The following is a 15413-nucleotide window of genomic DNA, read 5'->3' on the forward strand; positions in this document are numbered from 1 at the left end:
AGGTAAATGCAGAAGATAAATTGATATTATAGTATAAATAAGTAATGTTAAAGAATACTTAAAATTTTAAATAATAATTATAAACAATTTATCATTTAATGTTTCAATATCTATCAAATTGTTATTATTTGCGCATACCTTATCACCAAACTGTCTAAATCGCGGTTATATCCTGTTATATTTTGTTGCTTGTAAACGGAGCGATAGATATGAAATTATATTAAATGCAAGTGAAATTTTGATTGTATCAATATATATAGCTACTATAGCATATTATCCGGTCGGTGAGCCGCGAGGATTCACATAATAATAATATGAAAAAAAAATTGTGTTAACCACATTGTTAATTGACTCGTAGGTATATACCAATGACAATAACAAAATAATAATAAATAACTGCAAAAAAATTTCAGAATAGTATGTTGCAAAAACGAAAATAGTACGCAGTCACGTTTATACACGGAAACGTGTTAAATGTTTTTCTGATTTACATTTTTTTTTATTCTTCTTTTAACCGCATCTTAAGATCAAAAAAAAAATGAAAATAAAAATAAAATAAAATAATAATGTATATATATATATATATATATCAGTGGTTTGGCATGGAATAATAAAACCGTATTGCCTAAGAAAGTGTATTTCCACTCTAATGCATTTACACCGAAGAGCCATTATACTAAGTATTTGACCCGATTCAAGTATGGCCGGGTAACATCAATAAATCATATTATTATATTATTAAAATATTATCAGTGGCATGCGTTTAATACTTAATAATTTTGTTAATCGAAACGGTTGATCGTTCGTCGTGTTTTTATATTCGTTAAGAGGATTCGGTCCCGACTGTGTTTTCTATCAAAATAGACGTACTTCTATCATGTCAATAATTGTTAATACGCACTGTCCCGCAGTAATCGGATAAAAATTTTCTGAGCATTCCCTTCTTTTTTGTAAATTTTGCGACTACACACTTTACCAATTTTTTTTTTTTTAGCATATCTAGACAAACATCTTTTAAGGGTTGTAATTAGTAAACATAAACATTTTTTGTCTATTTGTCATTTGCTACTGCACACAGTGTGTCGTGCTACTACGCACAAAATTGGGGACGGCTTCTGCAGAGGACGTATATTGTTTGTATTCGTCCACAATTTGACATTCATATACGTCATGTGTAGGTGGCACGCACTGAGAAAATAATTTAATTTTATATTTTATAACTACTTAAATACGATCGGTAGCGAATACCCTTAATTTATATATTTTTGTGTGGAAACCCAAATAATGTTCGAAACGAATACGTATAATATCTACAACTATATAGTAGCATAATTATCTTGTACTGGGAAATTCGGAAATAACCCTGCCACTGGTTTTTTATGGATTGAATTTTTTCTCGCACGCTCAAATCCAATTCATATAGCTATATTTAGACTATGAATGCGATGGGTAAATTTTAATATTGAAACTTGAATAACATGTTTTGCATTACAATATATTATTATGTATAGCTACATAATGTCCCTATACAGTGTACTCGTTGAGATGCCGTTAGCAAACCGTTTCCTCTACAAGTCATTCATGTTAACCTTCACTTTTCTACCACCATGTACAAATTTGTTTATTATTTTAGTTACATTAAAATTTAAAGAAATGTTATAATCGTGTGTACATTATAATTATTTTGTGTATTTTATACTTACTCGCGCGCGGGGCTCTCATATTATGGTGATCTACGAACCCCTAGCTAGGGGATCTGTATAATAGGTCCGCCGTAATTGTAATTAAAATTTAACTTTTTAATTCTTTACTTTTTTTATAAGTATAATATATATTTTTCATTTAGGTTCTGCCTATATTATACATATTATTATGTTATCCTTTTCGTGTGAACTTCAACATTTTTTATGATAATATAATTGATTTAAGATCAAAATAAATAACACACAAAGATTCTTAATAAAAATTGCAATCCAATTTTATGTGTTTACATTGAAATCCACGATCTGTAGTATCCTGACAGTGACATTTTTTATTCTAATCGCTACTATACAATATATTTGTATGAGTTCGGATTTTTAGTTTTTACATTGTTCGTATTTGTTTTGCGGGAGGAGATAGAGAGGACTCTATCCATAAGCTATAAGTATAGACTTAGTATTTTAAAGTGAACTATGTTCCAGAAAAAATTAAGAACCCTTGATTTATCGTTTACAAATTTTCAAAACGTAAAATTTCTACTTTTTCCTTCTATATTGACGTTGAATTTATTATTTTAATATAAATTTGCTCAACTAGTATATTAAGTAAATTATAAATGCATTAAATTTAAAATAAAATGTTATTCTGTAATTCTGTAATTCTGCAATTTAAATTAAATTTTTTTTATTATTGTTATTGCCTGAGGCCCAAAGTCTTTAATGAAACTCTTGATTTGATTATACCTATAAGGCTATAACTATCGTCTATAATACTATAACATGTTTGTATACGATAAAATTTATACAAATGCAGTATATTTATATTAATACTAATCTATGAAGGTAAATCACAACAGTAGAACTCGAACATTAAAAAATAAAACAGTAAACGATTTTGATTTGTTTTAAACTTGTTTTAAACTTTGTTATACATTCAACGTTTGATTTTATACAGTGAATAATTAAAATATTTTGGCACGGTTCTGGTCAAAAGAATAAGTCGTGTTAGAGTTTATATCATATTATATTATTGTACATAAATGTCAAGTCAAATTTTGTGTTTCCGTATTCGTATTTTCTCATTTCCACGTACAAATTCCATATCCAGGACATCCTTATCAGGATAACATTAGTTAACGTTATACCGATAATAACTCAAAGATTAGTTTTCTTTTGTGTTGCGCGTCATTGGGGGAATTTATTAAGAATATTATGTTATACTATAGGCTTATTTATAGTTTCTTTCTTGTATAATGATATTAAAAATGTTAACGTCCTTGAAATTTTAATGAATTTCCGACTATGTTGAACGCGGATTTCTTGTGGTACCTAATAGTTAGCAATAGTTAGCAATGACGTAACTCTCGTGTATTTTTAAGGGTAATATTATTCTATAAATTGTTGGATTAAAATTCACTTTAAATCTTAAATTTGGATGTTGAAATACTTTTTGGTGTTGTGCATTTATAATCATTTGATATTGCGCAAAATATTCAAACTCGATTATTTCAAAACGCATTATATTTTTGAGTTAACACTCTGATATAATGGTCCGCGAGTAGGTGTACTGGATAATATTATATATAATAATAACATGAAACTGTGCATTATATTCGGTTATACCTAGAAATCTAGATATATTATAATTTGTAATAAATCGAGTTCGATTTTTTTTTCTTAAAAATCTGATCGCTCTCGTCGACGTTGAACCTTTGGGTGTGTATTGCTCCGGCAAAAAATACCATACAGTACAATATGTATAATATATAATAGGCTTATAAAATAATATCCAGTGCATTATTAGTATGTTAAATTGGTTGTGAAATGAAAAACCGTTTCCCACACGTTTGCATGCTATATTTTATTAGTCCACGCTTGAAAATTGCCATTGTATATAATAATATTATAATATTATTATGTTTTTACTAAGAATTTGCACACTTTGGACGAATATTATAATACTTATATCGATTTATGTACTGAACACACGAGCGCTCGTATTATTCTATTCTGTATATTATTTTATATCGTTGTGCCGCGATATCAAGAAAAAACACATGGGTTTTTTAAAAATATTATATTTAGTGAGTGAAAATAAAATACCACAAAAGCTGATGAAATCTTTGGGATTGATCCCAAAATACTTAATATTAAAGCAGTACGGTTATACAAATATATTATTAATACTTTAATAGCATCAAGGCGTGACCCCAGCCCGCGTGGTGATGAAATTATTCCGAGTGCATGCTCACCCCTATTTTTAACCTTTAATGATGAATTTATTAGAACTATGATTTAAGGAATATAATATCATATACCGGACTTACCTATACTCAAGTAATGACCGTTTTTTAAACAATATCTGATTTGTATACCATTAAAAGAGTGTCTTGTTGTGACGGGCATGGATTGATTGCGACAAAAATAAAGTTTTTGTTTGGGTCAGTGTGTACCAATAATTGCTCTCTCTCCTTATAATTTAGGGCCAGTATAATACCAATTGCGCTTGTACCTATTCAAATTTACCTACTTTCAGGTATGAAAATATTGTTGTTCGATCTTATTCCATCAACATCAACATAATCTACACACTATAAAATGCTTGAAAATTAAAAACTTATTAATTGATCAATTGATTATACTTTGATTTGTTATTATATATTTTTATAACAGTATCGGGCATTTTATGAAACGTTATAATTATTACGCACATTTGATCACGCATGTAAAGTAACTTGTTAAATGTTTAGAAAAAATATTATTTATCTATATTATATCGTGTATATTACTAGCGAAAAGTCGGTTGGTGTATTAATTTTTATCGTACGATAATAACATGTGGACTAATCATTTTTACTACACAAAGTTAAATAAATAATTATTCGTCCGTGTTTCGATTTTGATGTATTATTAAACTAATGATCTATTTACCGAATAAGAAGAGAAATAGATGGTTTTCATTTGGAAAAAAAACAAGATGGTCGGCGTAAAAGTCCTTAAAGTTTTTAGATGAATGGAATAAAAATAATGTAAGTATGTTCTTTATGGGTGTATACAAAAATTTTAAAAATACAAATATTTAAATAGGTTGTGTATTAAAAGAAAAAAATTTAATGAAGGTGAGCGTCTTTGTTGAATCACCCGTCGCCATAATGAAAGCATAATTTTAATTATATTTTAAATATATACACCACAGCACGACCAGCCGTGCAAGGAATCGTTTGAAATTTATTTATGATAATATATGTATACTGAGCTGGAAAATTAAAAAAAATGTATTGATTATACGCGTTTTTTTCGAGCACTCTGCGTATAAAAATACGTGGAAACAAATGAGCATAAAATTCGGTGTTGTAATAATAGATGTCGTGCATAGTCGCATAGATTTATTTTTTATTACTAAAATTGTTTTTTTTCATAACACACGTTTATTGCCGTCAGGTTTACCGACGTTCTATATTAAAACGCAATAATCGTGTTTGCGATTTATTTCGAATCGGTAGTTAATTTGTTCTAATTTATCACGAGTATTCAAAGTTTTGACGAACCGGAGTAGTGGACCGACATTTTTCAATTTCATCTCAATCGTCTCAAATTTAAATACCATTAAAAGCCATAATCGATTAACTACGCGTATAGTTTAATAATTAATTAATCTTCGGTAACTGGTTCGATTTATATACATAATAAGTATCAGAATTCTCGGAAAAACATTCTTTCGGAATATGAAATATTAATAATAATAAATTTTCTTTTCAATAGATTCGTGTTATAACGAATATTATTTAAATAATTAATCGGTTTTATAATTGTTTAAAAAAAAAAAAAATATGTTTCCAAAACAATATTATCGTCAATATAACGACCCCAAAGGAAATTATTATATATAGTTACTATAGTTACACTATACAATATAGTGAATAAAACTAATAAAAGAATCACTCTGCATGATTGCCATCTCTCTATATATATATATGACGTGCGTGTATAGCATTGTGACTATAACTCGTGGAAAATAACTTGAGGTATTATACTTGACTGTCGAACAAATGCATATACATTACAATACCTATACGTTTTGATAAATTTGAATTTTAAGAATTTTTCTATACCAATTTTATGCTTATTCTGTTTAATATTATATTATTATACGACACGACGATTATTATAGTATACGCGTATTGTATTTATTTTTATATACGTAACGTGCGATATTAATTAAATAATAATAATAATAATAATCGATGAACATGTTCGGTACATCATTGTAGTGCGCCGCAATGGTTAACGTCGCGACAGTGATATTATTGTCTCGAGTTATAATACATAAATATATTGTTAATATTTATTTGAATCGCGAGATTTGCATAAAATGCGACGAGCGGTGCCTTTTTTTTTATTTTGGTAAATTAATTACGAAATCATATTATGCTGTCCTGAAAGTATAAAACGTATTTTTTTGCGAAATTATAATATACCCACGGTCGGGTTAATATCCCGTGTAAACGTGTATACCCGCGCAACGTCACTGGTTTTAATTTAAGCGGAAAACGTTACGCAAAACGAGTACGCGCGCACGTATACTCGGTTATTGTTATATCTCTATATTAATTTATAATATAATATTACGTACCTAACCGAAATGAGTATAAGTAACCATTTGTTTTTTTATTTTTATTTTTTTGCGTTAAAATTAAATCCACATCGTGAGTACCGTGTGCAAACGTATAGGTATGTATGCACAGCAATATTTTAGGTTGGAAGTCGTTTTTTTTTTACGGTGTACCTACCTAAAAACTGTACGTGTACGCCGCGCTGCTGCAGAGTAAACACGTACACGTTTTTAAAAATCTAAAAATATGTTTTAATTTTTTGATTAATGTTATGGCGGACGGAAATGTTTCTGTGCAGCGGTCACAATAACGGTTATTCGGCGGCCAAAAATACTATAATCGTAAACAGTAGTCGAAATAATTTTACCGACTATAGCGTGATGTTTAATATTTTTATAATTCACCCGTTGGTGACCATAATATTATTGTTTACACTCCATATAAATACCTATTTAATATACTCCAGTTCACCACTCTGAGTTCGGATACATTTTTTTTTCAGGATTGCCATTACGACACAATATTATGCAAATAAAATATGAAAAGCTCAATACCTCGAACCGGGTAAAGTGTAAAAATGCAGTATAAGAGCATTCTGCCCATAATCCAAGTATATATATGATATCTGGACCTGTACCGTTTCTGTCAACATTTAAAACGACCGTTTCCGCCTATATTAAAAAAAGATTTGATTCCCGTTTCCATCAGCATAATAATATACTTGCCATGCTCGAGTCATTATATCTATATTATATTTTGTCGGTGGAAATTTTGCATTTTAATGTATACATAAATAATCAGTATTATACGATAATTTATATTATATTATGGTGTAGGTATGTATTGTATATTTAAAAAAAATAAAAATAAAAAACTTTATTATGTTTAAGCATTATTTTATTGTTGTAAGATAAATTTTAATCATTAAGTTTTTTTTATTTAAAATTCCATTACATAATATAGTTTAATACCGAAGAAATATAATAATAACTAATGGGACGATTAAAAAAAGTCACTATATATACTTTTTAATAAACATTAAATACTATTTGTTCTATATAATATTTAACGTGCGTAATTAAATGCACTTATAAGTATTACGCGATGTTTTATTTTTATTTTTAATATCACTTAGGTTTATTAGTCATCACTACATATTAATAAAGTAGCTTTATTTTTGAAGTGTTTGAAATATTTAAATTAGCACTGTTTTTTTTTTTTTAATTTAATGAGTGTCTGTCTGGAAATTTTCAATTAAAACTTTTAAAACTAAATTTATTGTGATTTAAAAAAAATGGTTTTCCATTAAAGTGTAAGTGAAATGGTTCATAATATTTGGTAACTTTTTGTCGTGCATTTTCATATTTTTGGGGAATATTTTGCATTTTCATCATTATGTTATAATAAGTGTCTAATAGATAATTAGCATATATTATAATATGAATGTATGATTGTTTGGCATGTTTTAATTAAATAAAATGCAAAACATTCGGATACATTACGATATACCTAAATAATGCGTCTAAAGAAAATAATTCATAATATTATAGCTAAAAAAACGTATAAATGTCCATAAACAAACCATAAAAACAAAAATATTAAAACGAAAATCTGTATTTTATACAGTTTAATATTGCATATTCTGTACTTACAAACATGATATAAATAAAATATGTTTGAACTAAATTATTATCTCGAATTCTGTGTTTTAGTATATAATATATTATACAACAAGGAATACAACAGGTATATTATACTATATTACTATCTATAAATATTATGTATTTTAGTATTTATATGTGATAAACTTTTATGATTTCCTGTAATTTCTATTAAATCTCCTTTGTTCTTTTACTCTCCCGATAAATGTGGAATTATTTTAATTTACTTGTATTATTTAGTTTTTTTCTTCCGATAGCCGTATTTAAAAGCTTAATATAGAAGAATGCAAAAAAAAAAACTATAATTACATGCAACGGAAACGTTGTTCACAGAAATTCTTGAGTTCATTATTACACTATGTAAATTAGTTTTATATTTTAAAAGTATTCGAGAAAGTTTTTTATTAAACTTTTAACTTATATTTTAATCAAATAATTTCTCCGAAAAATCTACTGAAGTATAATCAGAAAGTTATAGAAATAAAACGTGAAAATTAATTTAAATTTTTAAATTACAATCATTACTAAAGTAAATTGTTATGACGACGCAATTTAGATTAACGAAAAAAAATATTTAAACGCTGCTTTAGAATAATATTATTATTATGTTATTTTTATTTTTCACGGGATGAAATAATAGAAAATAAAAAAATATCCTCTGATATTTTAATATACCTAAATAAGTCATAACAACATAAAATAACCCCCTCCCCTCTAACAATAATATATAGTTTGTAAATATTGTAATATTATGTTATTTTTATGATCTTGATCACACATAGTAATGGTGATGAATTATAAATGATTTAATAATAATATAACATAATACCTATTTGTTATTTATCAGAAAAATGTTCTCATCACGGATGCAATATAACTGTATACATATTTATGATTATAGTCAAACACTGAGCGCGTCATTAAAGGTTATAACCGAGCGTGTAGTTACAATATTGAATGTACTTACATATAATAATCTGAGTTCGGCAAAACTGAAACGACAATCCGCGAGAAATAGATGTTCATCAGTGTTACACAAGACTAAATTTCATTAATATTGTTACAATGTCAAGTTTCAAGACCAGATAATGAAAAAAAAAATTAATCTAGAAAAATTAATTTAACAATATTTTATTTATAGGTAGGAATTAAGGCGCATTAATTAGTTGGAAATAGCTGTTTTATTTTTTTATAAGGCACTGAAATCAATATTTGAAATTTTAGAAATTTAGATAACAATTATACTACAATTTTAAATGAAATACCAAAAATTGACTTCCACAATGATATGTTAAGAAAAAAAATCTAATTTTATTAAGACCATTTCAATCAGGCGTAATTTAGTCAAACTTTTGGTTCTAAATTGTTTTAACTTGGCTTATAGTTTGAACAAAATATTTTATTTTGTTGAAATGCAATTTCATGTTAGGTTAGGCACTAACTAAAATTATTTTATATTACTCACACAACATCAGTAGATGACGTCGTCATTACCTCGTATGCTATAATAATTGCCTATCGAATACTCCTTAAAAAAGCATAGCCTAAGCCCTAAGGGCTAAGGCTAAGTAACTGTTTTAATAAAAACATTTCAATTTGTGTTTATTAGATAATTTTAATTTTAATCATGATAATTTTGGATAATATAACTTTTTATGATATAATTGCGAAATTTTTGTACTATTACATATTTTATATTTTAACTGATTTTCATTTTTAATATTTTTTAAATATCGTATTATGATTACATTATGACACGTGGTCTTGCGCTACTATTATACCTAAAGATAATCAATAATTATTTTAGTTTTCCTATTTAATTGGTCGAATTAATCGTATACAATAATATTATTATAATTTATATTTAATATTTATTAATATCTTTAAATATCGTTTGTTTAATATCTGGTTGATGTCTGATGGGAAAAAAATAAAAATAAACTTTTTATTGGTGGACTACCTCCTGCGTATTTTTATTTTCCTTGTTTAACTTCAAGGTTTTACAATTTTTTTTAAGTTAAATATAATTAAAACAAAATACATTAAAATACATACCTAACTCTTAAATAATTTGATTTGAACAGCCACAACATACGTGCAAAAGAATATTTTTCATTGATCTTCTTTTAATAATAATTCAATACATTTTTAAATCGTATTTTTACGTTATTAAATTTGTATGTTCAAAAATACGTAATTCAATGTTCAAACGCTGTAATGTGTTTTCTCATCTTCCGTTTTATGGTTATTGTTAATTCATAAAATAAGATCGTAAATTTAGTAACACGCAAGCTAGCTAAATGTTCATGATATACCTACACAGAGAACATTTTATGGGGCTAGAGGGGCTGTAACCCTGAGCCCCTGTTGACGATTAAACATTAAAGTGGCACTGAAATTGTACGATTTTATTGCTTTTGTTAGAAAATTTACATGATGCATATCAGTAAACATTAATTAATATTTTTCATTTGTACTGATATTATTATAAACATCCATAGATAGTCAATAATTATATTTAAATATTATACAAGTATTATAAATTAATTTATATTTTGTAAATAAAAATTTTGTTCACTAATGTAATTATGTTATTGTTCACTGTCTTTTTTAAAATACATCTAACAAAGGTCCCTCAAATTATATTGCCCCGGGCCTATATTTTCTAAGTTGGGCTCTGGATATACATTACATATTTTATAAGACGTAAAATACAAGGAATTTAATTAAACATTTATAATTTCAACGTTTAATATTCATAGTTGCAATCTGTAACCAGATTAACCATTACAGTCTACTAATCAAATGCACGTAAGTATGAGTAAAAAAAATAACTATAGAGTTAGTAAAGTATTAGGCAACACTAGGTCACTAGGAACGTTATAAATTAAGTTATAAGGTTATATTAATATAGTTGATATAGTTGACAAATAATACATTTACTATTAAATTCCAAAGTTAATATGAAAAAAAAAATAAAAATACAAACTTAGAGATTTTTAATATTTTTTAAATATTCTGTCCAAAATCCATTTTATACCTACTATTATTAGTATAATTTATTATTATTTTGTTGCACTCTTTATGTAGAGGATGAGGCAATATAATACGTTTGTAACAGCATTAACTAAATAATTAAAATAAGAAATATTTATTTATTTTTCTTTTAAACCGAGGAATGCCGATAGCGTGATTAAGCAAAATAAATAATATTTTACATAATTAATAAGTTGGTTTTAACAACAGTAGTTCTGTCATATCAACATGTTTTTTTCAAATAAACAGTAAAAAGCAAAGTTCTTACAGTGAATTTATTAACTAGTTAATTTATTAAGTTCATTAGAAAATCGGCGAACTAATTTAGTTAAAATGTTAATTACAAAATTAACTTATTCACATAGTTTTTACTTTCTAACTAGTTCGCCTTTGCTACTAATTACAATAATCATAATTATTCATTGTTTAAGAATAAGATGTTGCACACTTATTAATTATTATTTGTTTAAAATCGTCTATTCTGGTCAAAGCTTAAAAACTTAAGCTTTAATCCTAGAAAATAAACCAAATTTTTGCCATAAAAACTTGAGAGTTTTTTCTATTAAATTACATTTTTATGTTTACTTGATATTGAAAATATAATAACAATACTGCGAATTGTTAAAATTCCACTCTCTCTATGGTGAAAATTGGTTTTTGTTCTTATATTTCTAATTTATACGACCCACACCAAAGCATCACAGCATTGTTGGTTCTTTATATTATTTTGTAATTACAGACACACCACCAATAATATTTATGTGTTACTTTTTATTAAAATTGCCTACTTCAAACCCCTTAAAAAAATTGCAGTGCACATCTCTAAAAACATAATATGATTATTATATTAATTAATCTTTATTTATAAAGATATATAATATTATACTATATTATTCGGTTTTAAAAATTACAATGTGAGGGGAAATTTTTTTTTTCAATTCGTTAAAATATACTTAACAGTTTGATTTGATAGATTATTTTTTTACTTTCATATACAATTCTTTTATGTTGTATTATAATTACCTATAACCATGTTTGTTTGAATTTGTGACCAATTATATGTTCGATTTTCCTTGGTTATTTTGTGACGGTGATTTTAATTATATTTTTTAGATAATTTCATTGATTGTAATTATATGACCGAATTTTTGGTGTAAAATCGCAAGTAACCTGTATTCTCTATTGTATAGTAATTTTCATAGAATCCCGCTAAGAATATATTGAATACTAACTGGGGTAATATGTCAGTATTGACAGTATCAACGTGTCTAAAATATTTATTCGTTTTTCATCAAATGCGTATTTCTTAATTTCCTGAATTAATAAATATTTTAAAGAAATATATTATTTACTTATTGCGTGGATAAAAAGTGTATTAAAAAGGAATATCAGAAAGTCAATTTCAATAAAAATGAATTAATTCTATTAAAATGCGCTGATATTGATATGGCTCACATAAAGTGTTTCATTTTAAACATATATGACAAACTAACTATTTGATTGTACTGTATTGATGAAAGCATTAAAACTAAAAAATTATATACCTAAAAGTAGGTATAATAGGTGTATGCCGTTATAACCTAAACACAAATATCATACAACTGTATGGTACAACTAAACTTTATTTTTTACTCAACTTTTTTTTATTTCTTATAATATTTCAACATTTTCATTAACAGTGCACGCGATAAAATCACTATAATAATATTTATTATAATTCGATTATAACGTATATTTACACCTTATAGAGTTATATATTAATTACTTTATAGTTATATATTATATGATATATGATATATATATATATTTTATATGTATAGTCTTTGTCGTTTTGGTAGTATTAGATAATCAAATTATAAAAATTGTGACTTTTGTCTACCTTCTCTAAATTTATCGGACTATATTATGATTAAATTATCAAATACTGTTTAAAATTCGATAAATTTGGCTATAATAATATATATAAATATATTTCTTAAAACCATAATTTCTTAGTATTTTTCTAATACTCGATTTACGCTTTTAATTTATTGAATGTATGGATATTTTTTCGTCAAATATTTTATGGAAAAATACATTTTTAAAATTTTTATATCAGTATAATATGATTTTACAAACGCGTACATGTTAATAGATTCTATATGAGACTACAATTCGTATAGCCAAAAATAAAATAGGTACTGAAACGCAACATTTCATACACAAACTAGTGCTATAATAATGTTGTCACGTGGGGTCCATTTTGTAAGCATTTGTTAAATAAACGCGTAATGACACTTTGAGAATTTTGCAATTGATATCTTATGCGGTTCTAGCGCAGCAATCGTGTTTGTATATTATATTATTATTGTAAACATTCCTGTACATAGTGAATATGTCCTACACTCGCGCAATGGCACGTTGTAACCGCTTTAACATATTATTTTAATTTAAAAGACTATGGTATGTGGTATGCGCTGAAAAGCAGTTTTTGCCCAGACACCCCCAGATGGTTTTACAATAAAACTGTACTCTGGGATGCGTTGTCTTGACTGAAATATTAAATTGGGAAAGATGAATTTTCACTTGCTAAATTGACATTTTGGTCGAGATGAGATATGTTACATCTCTAAATCGTTTATGCAAGATGCGACCTGGAGATGTTTAATATTTTTGGTGGTGTCTGCGCTGCAGCAGTATCCCTTGGGGAGATGCGTTTTGTAAGAGCGTCGACCCCACGACTGCAGATGGACTCGGGTTATCTAATTACATGAGACGACCGATGTCTAGCGTTAAATCATTTCTATATAATACATGTATCGCGGATCGGATGAGCCATTATGTATCATATAATTAGATTGAACGGACGCGCCAACGCGTATATCGACCTACAATTCGTTCGCAATCGTGAGAACGCATTATTATAATAGCGAAACTATATTATAATATAATATTTTAAATACGTCGTCGGCCAATATCATCGCCAATATTATCATTAAAATTCTGTACCGGATTCGAGATTGATTGCGAGATCTATTAAATGAAAATTCGAGTAGAAAACTTTCATAATGCACAGTAAAACGTCATCGATTAACCGTCTTAAATGGGACCAACGGACTAACAGAGTAACGAATAAAAGAAAAATTAAATTTTATATTTATAATTATTATACCTATATTAATTTTAATATTATGCGTGTATTACTATATTAGTGTAAATGATGATGATATATTAAAATAATTTGTAAAAATTAAAAAATGGTTATTTTAATTTATTTATATGAATCTTGAGCTTTTTTCATTGATAAGTTTTTTATTTTTCTACAAGTACATGACGTATACCCATTATACAGGGCGTATAATATTCTATTTATAATTTACGATATTATCATTATAACAGTGGGTGGCGTATAATAGAAGTTGACGGATGAGAGAGTAACGGATAATCGCGGGGTTTTACTGTACCGTTCACGAGTGATAATTATAGAGGTAATTATATGATTATATATTATATGATAGCACTGAGAAAGGGCAAATGTATTTTAAATGCTTGTTGTAGTATATAATATACTGCATTCTCAAATCTCAGAACAAAGTCTCAATAATCTATCTTCGTACTTATGTAATTTTGTAAAATTTAATATTTTAAAAGCAATTTTGCCCAGATTTTGTATTTCACAATTTTCAAAAAATATCTATTTATGCTATGTTTAAAATATAATATGATGTATATTTAAAATTTTAAAATTTTCAAAATCTATTAAAGCTAATATGTTATTTTATGTGTATTAAATAATAAAAAAAGTAGTATTAATAATATATATAAATAAAAAACATGCCAACGGCACGTAGTGTTCCCAAGCGGTCACCCATCCAAGTACTAACTACGCCCGACGTTGCTTAACTTCAGTGATCGGACGAGAACTGGTGTATTCAACGTGGTATGGTCGTTGGCGATAGACTTAGGAACAAGACCATAATTAATAATAGGTATTATTATTTTGTTACATATTTGCTTAGTAATGAAGATAATATTATTATTAAAAAGTTTAAAATAAAGAAACCTAGTACTTACCTCCGTTTACTGTAAACAAATTGTGCTCCAAATTCATCTGTATATATCTGTATATATATATATATACATATATATATATATACATCAATATTATATTACAGACCTAAACATCTAGTATGCTAACTAAGTTTCCTCGAGTAATGAGTAAACTAACTAAACTATAATATATTATTGAACTAATAGTATATATATTTTTTTTTTATTGAAAAGAAAAGATGCTTCGACATCTGAGGTTATTAGCCTTGTCCTTGTGTACATGTTGCATTAGGTATCTGTTACATTAGTGAATAAAATTAAAGAGTACAAGTTTTAACATTAGCCATTAGGATATTTACAGATATTATACGAAT

At 26.6% G+C, this 15413-nt stretch overlaps 1 non-coding gene across 1 annotated transcript; it reads right to left on the bottom strand.

Annotated features, from left to right (window-relative positions):
* Nucleotides 1-14824: 14824 nt before the first annotated feature.
* On the bottom strand, nt 14825-14943 carry LOC132928104 (5S ribosomal RNA). Its single transcript, XR_009661978.1, has one exon. It is a non-coding gene; the product is annotated as a 5S ribosomal RNA (ribosomal RNA).
* Between the last annotated feature and the right edge of the window lie 470 nt (nt 14944-15413).

Source organism: Rhopalosiphum padi, chromosome 3 (genome assembly GCF_020882245.1).
Source record: "Rhopalosiphum padi isolate XX-2018 chromosome 3, ASM2088224v1, whole genome shotgun sequence".
In the NCBI taxonomy this organism is placed as follows: domain Eukaryota; kingdom Metazoa; phylum Arthropoda; class Insecta; order Hemiptera; family Aphididae; genus Rhopalosiphum; species Rhopalosiphum padi.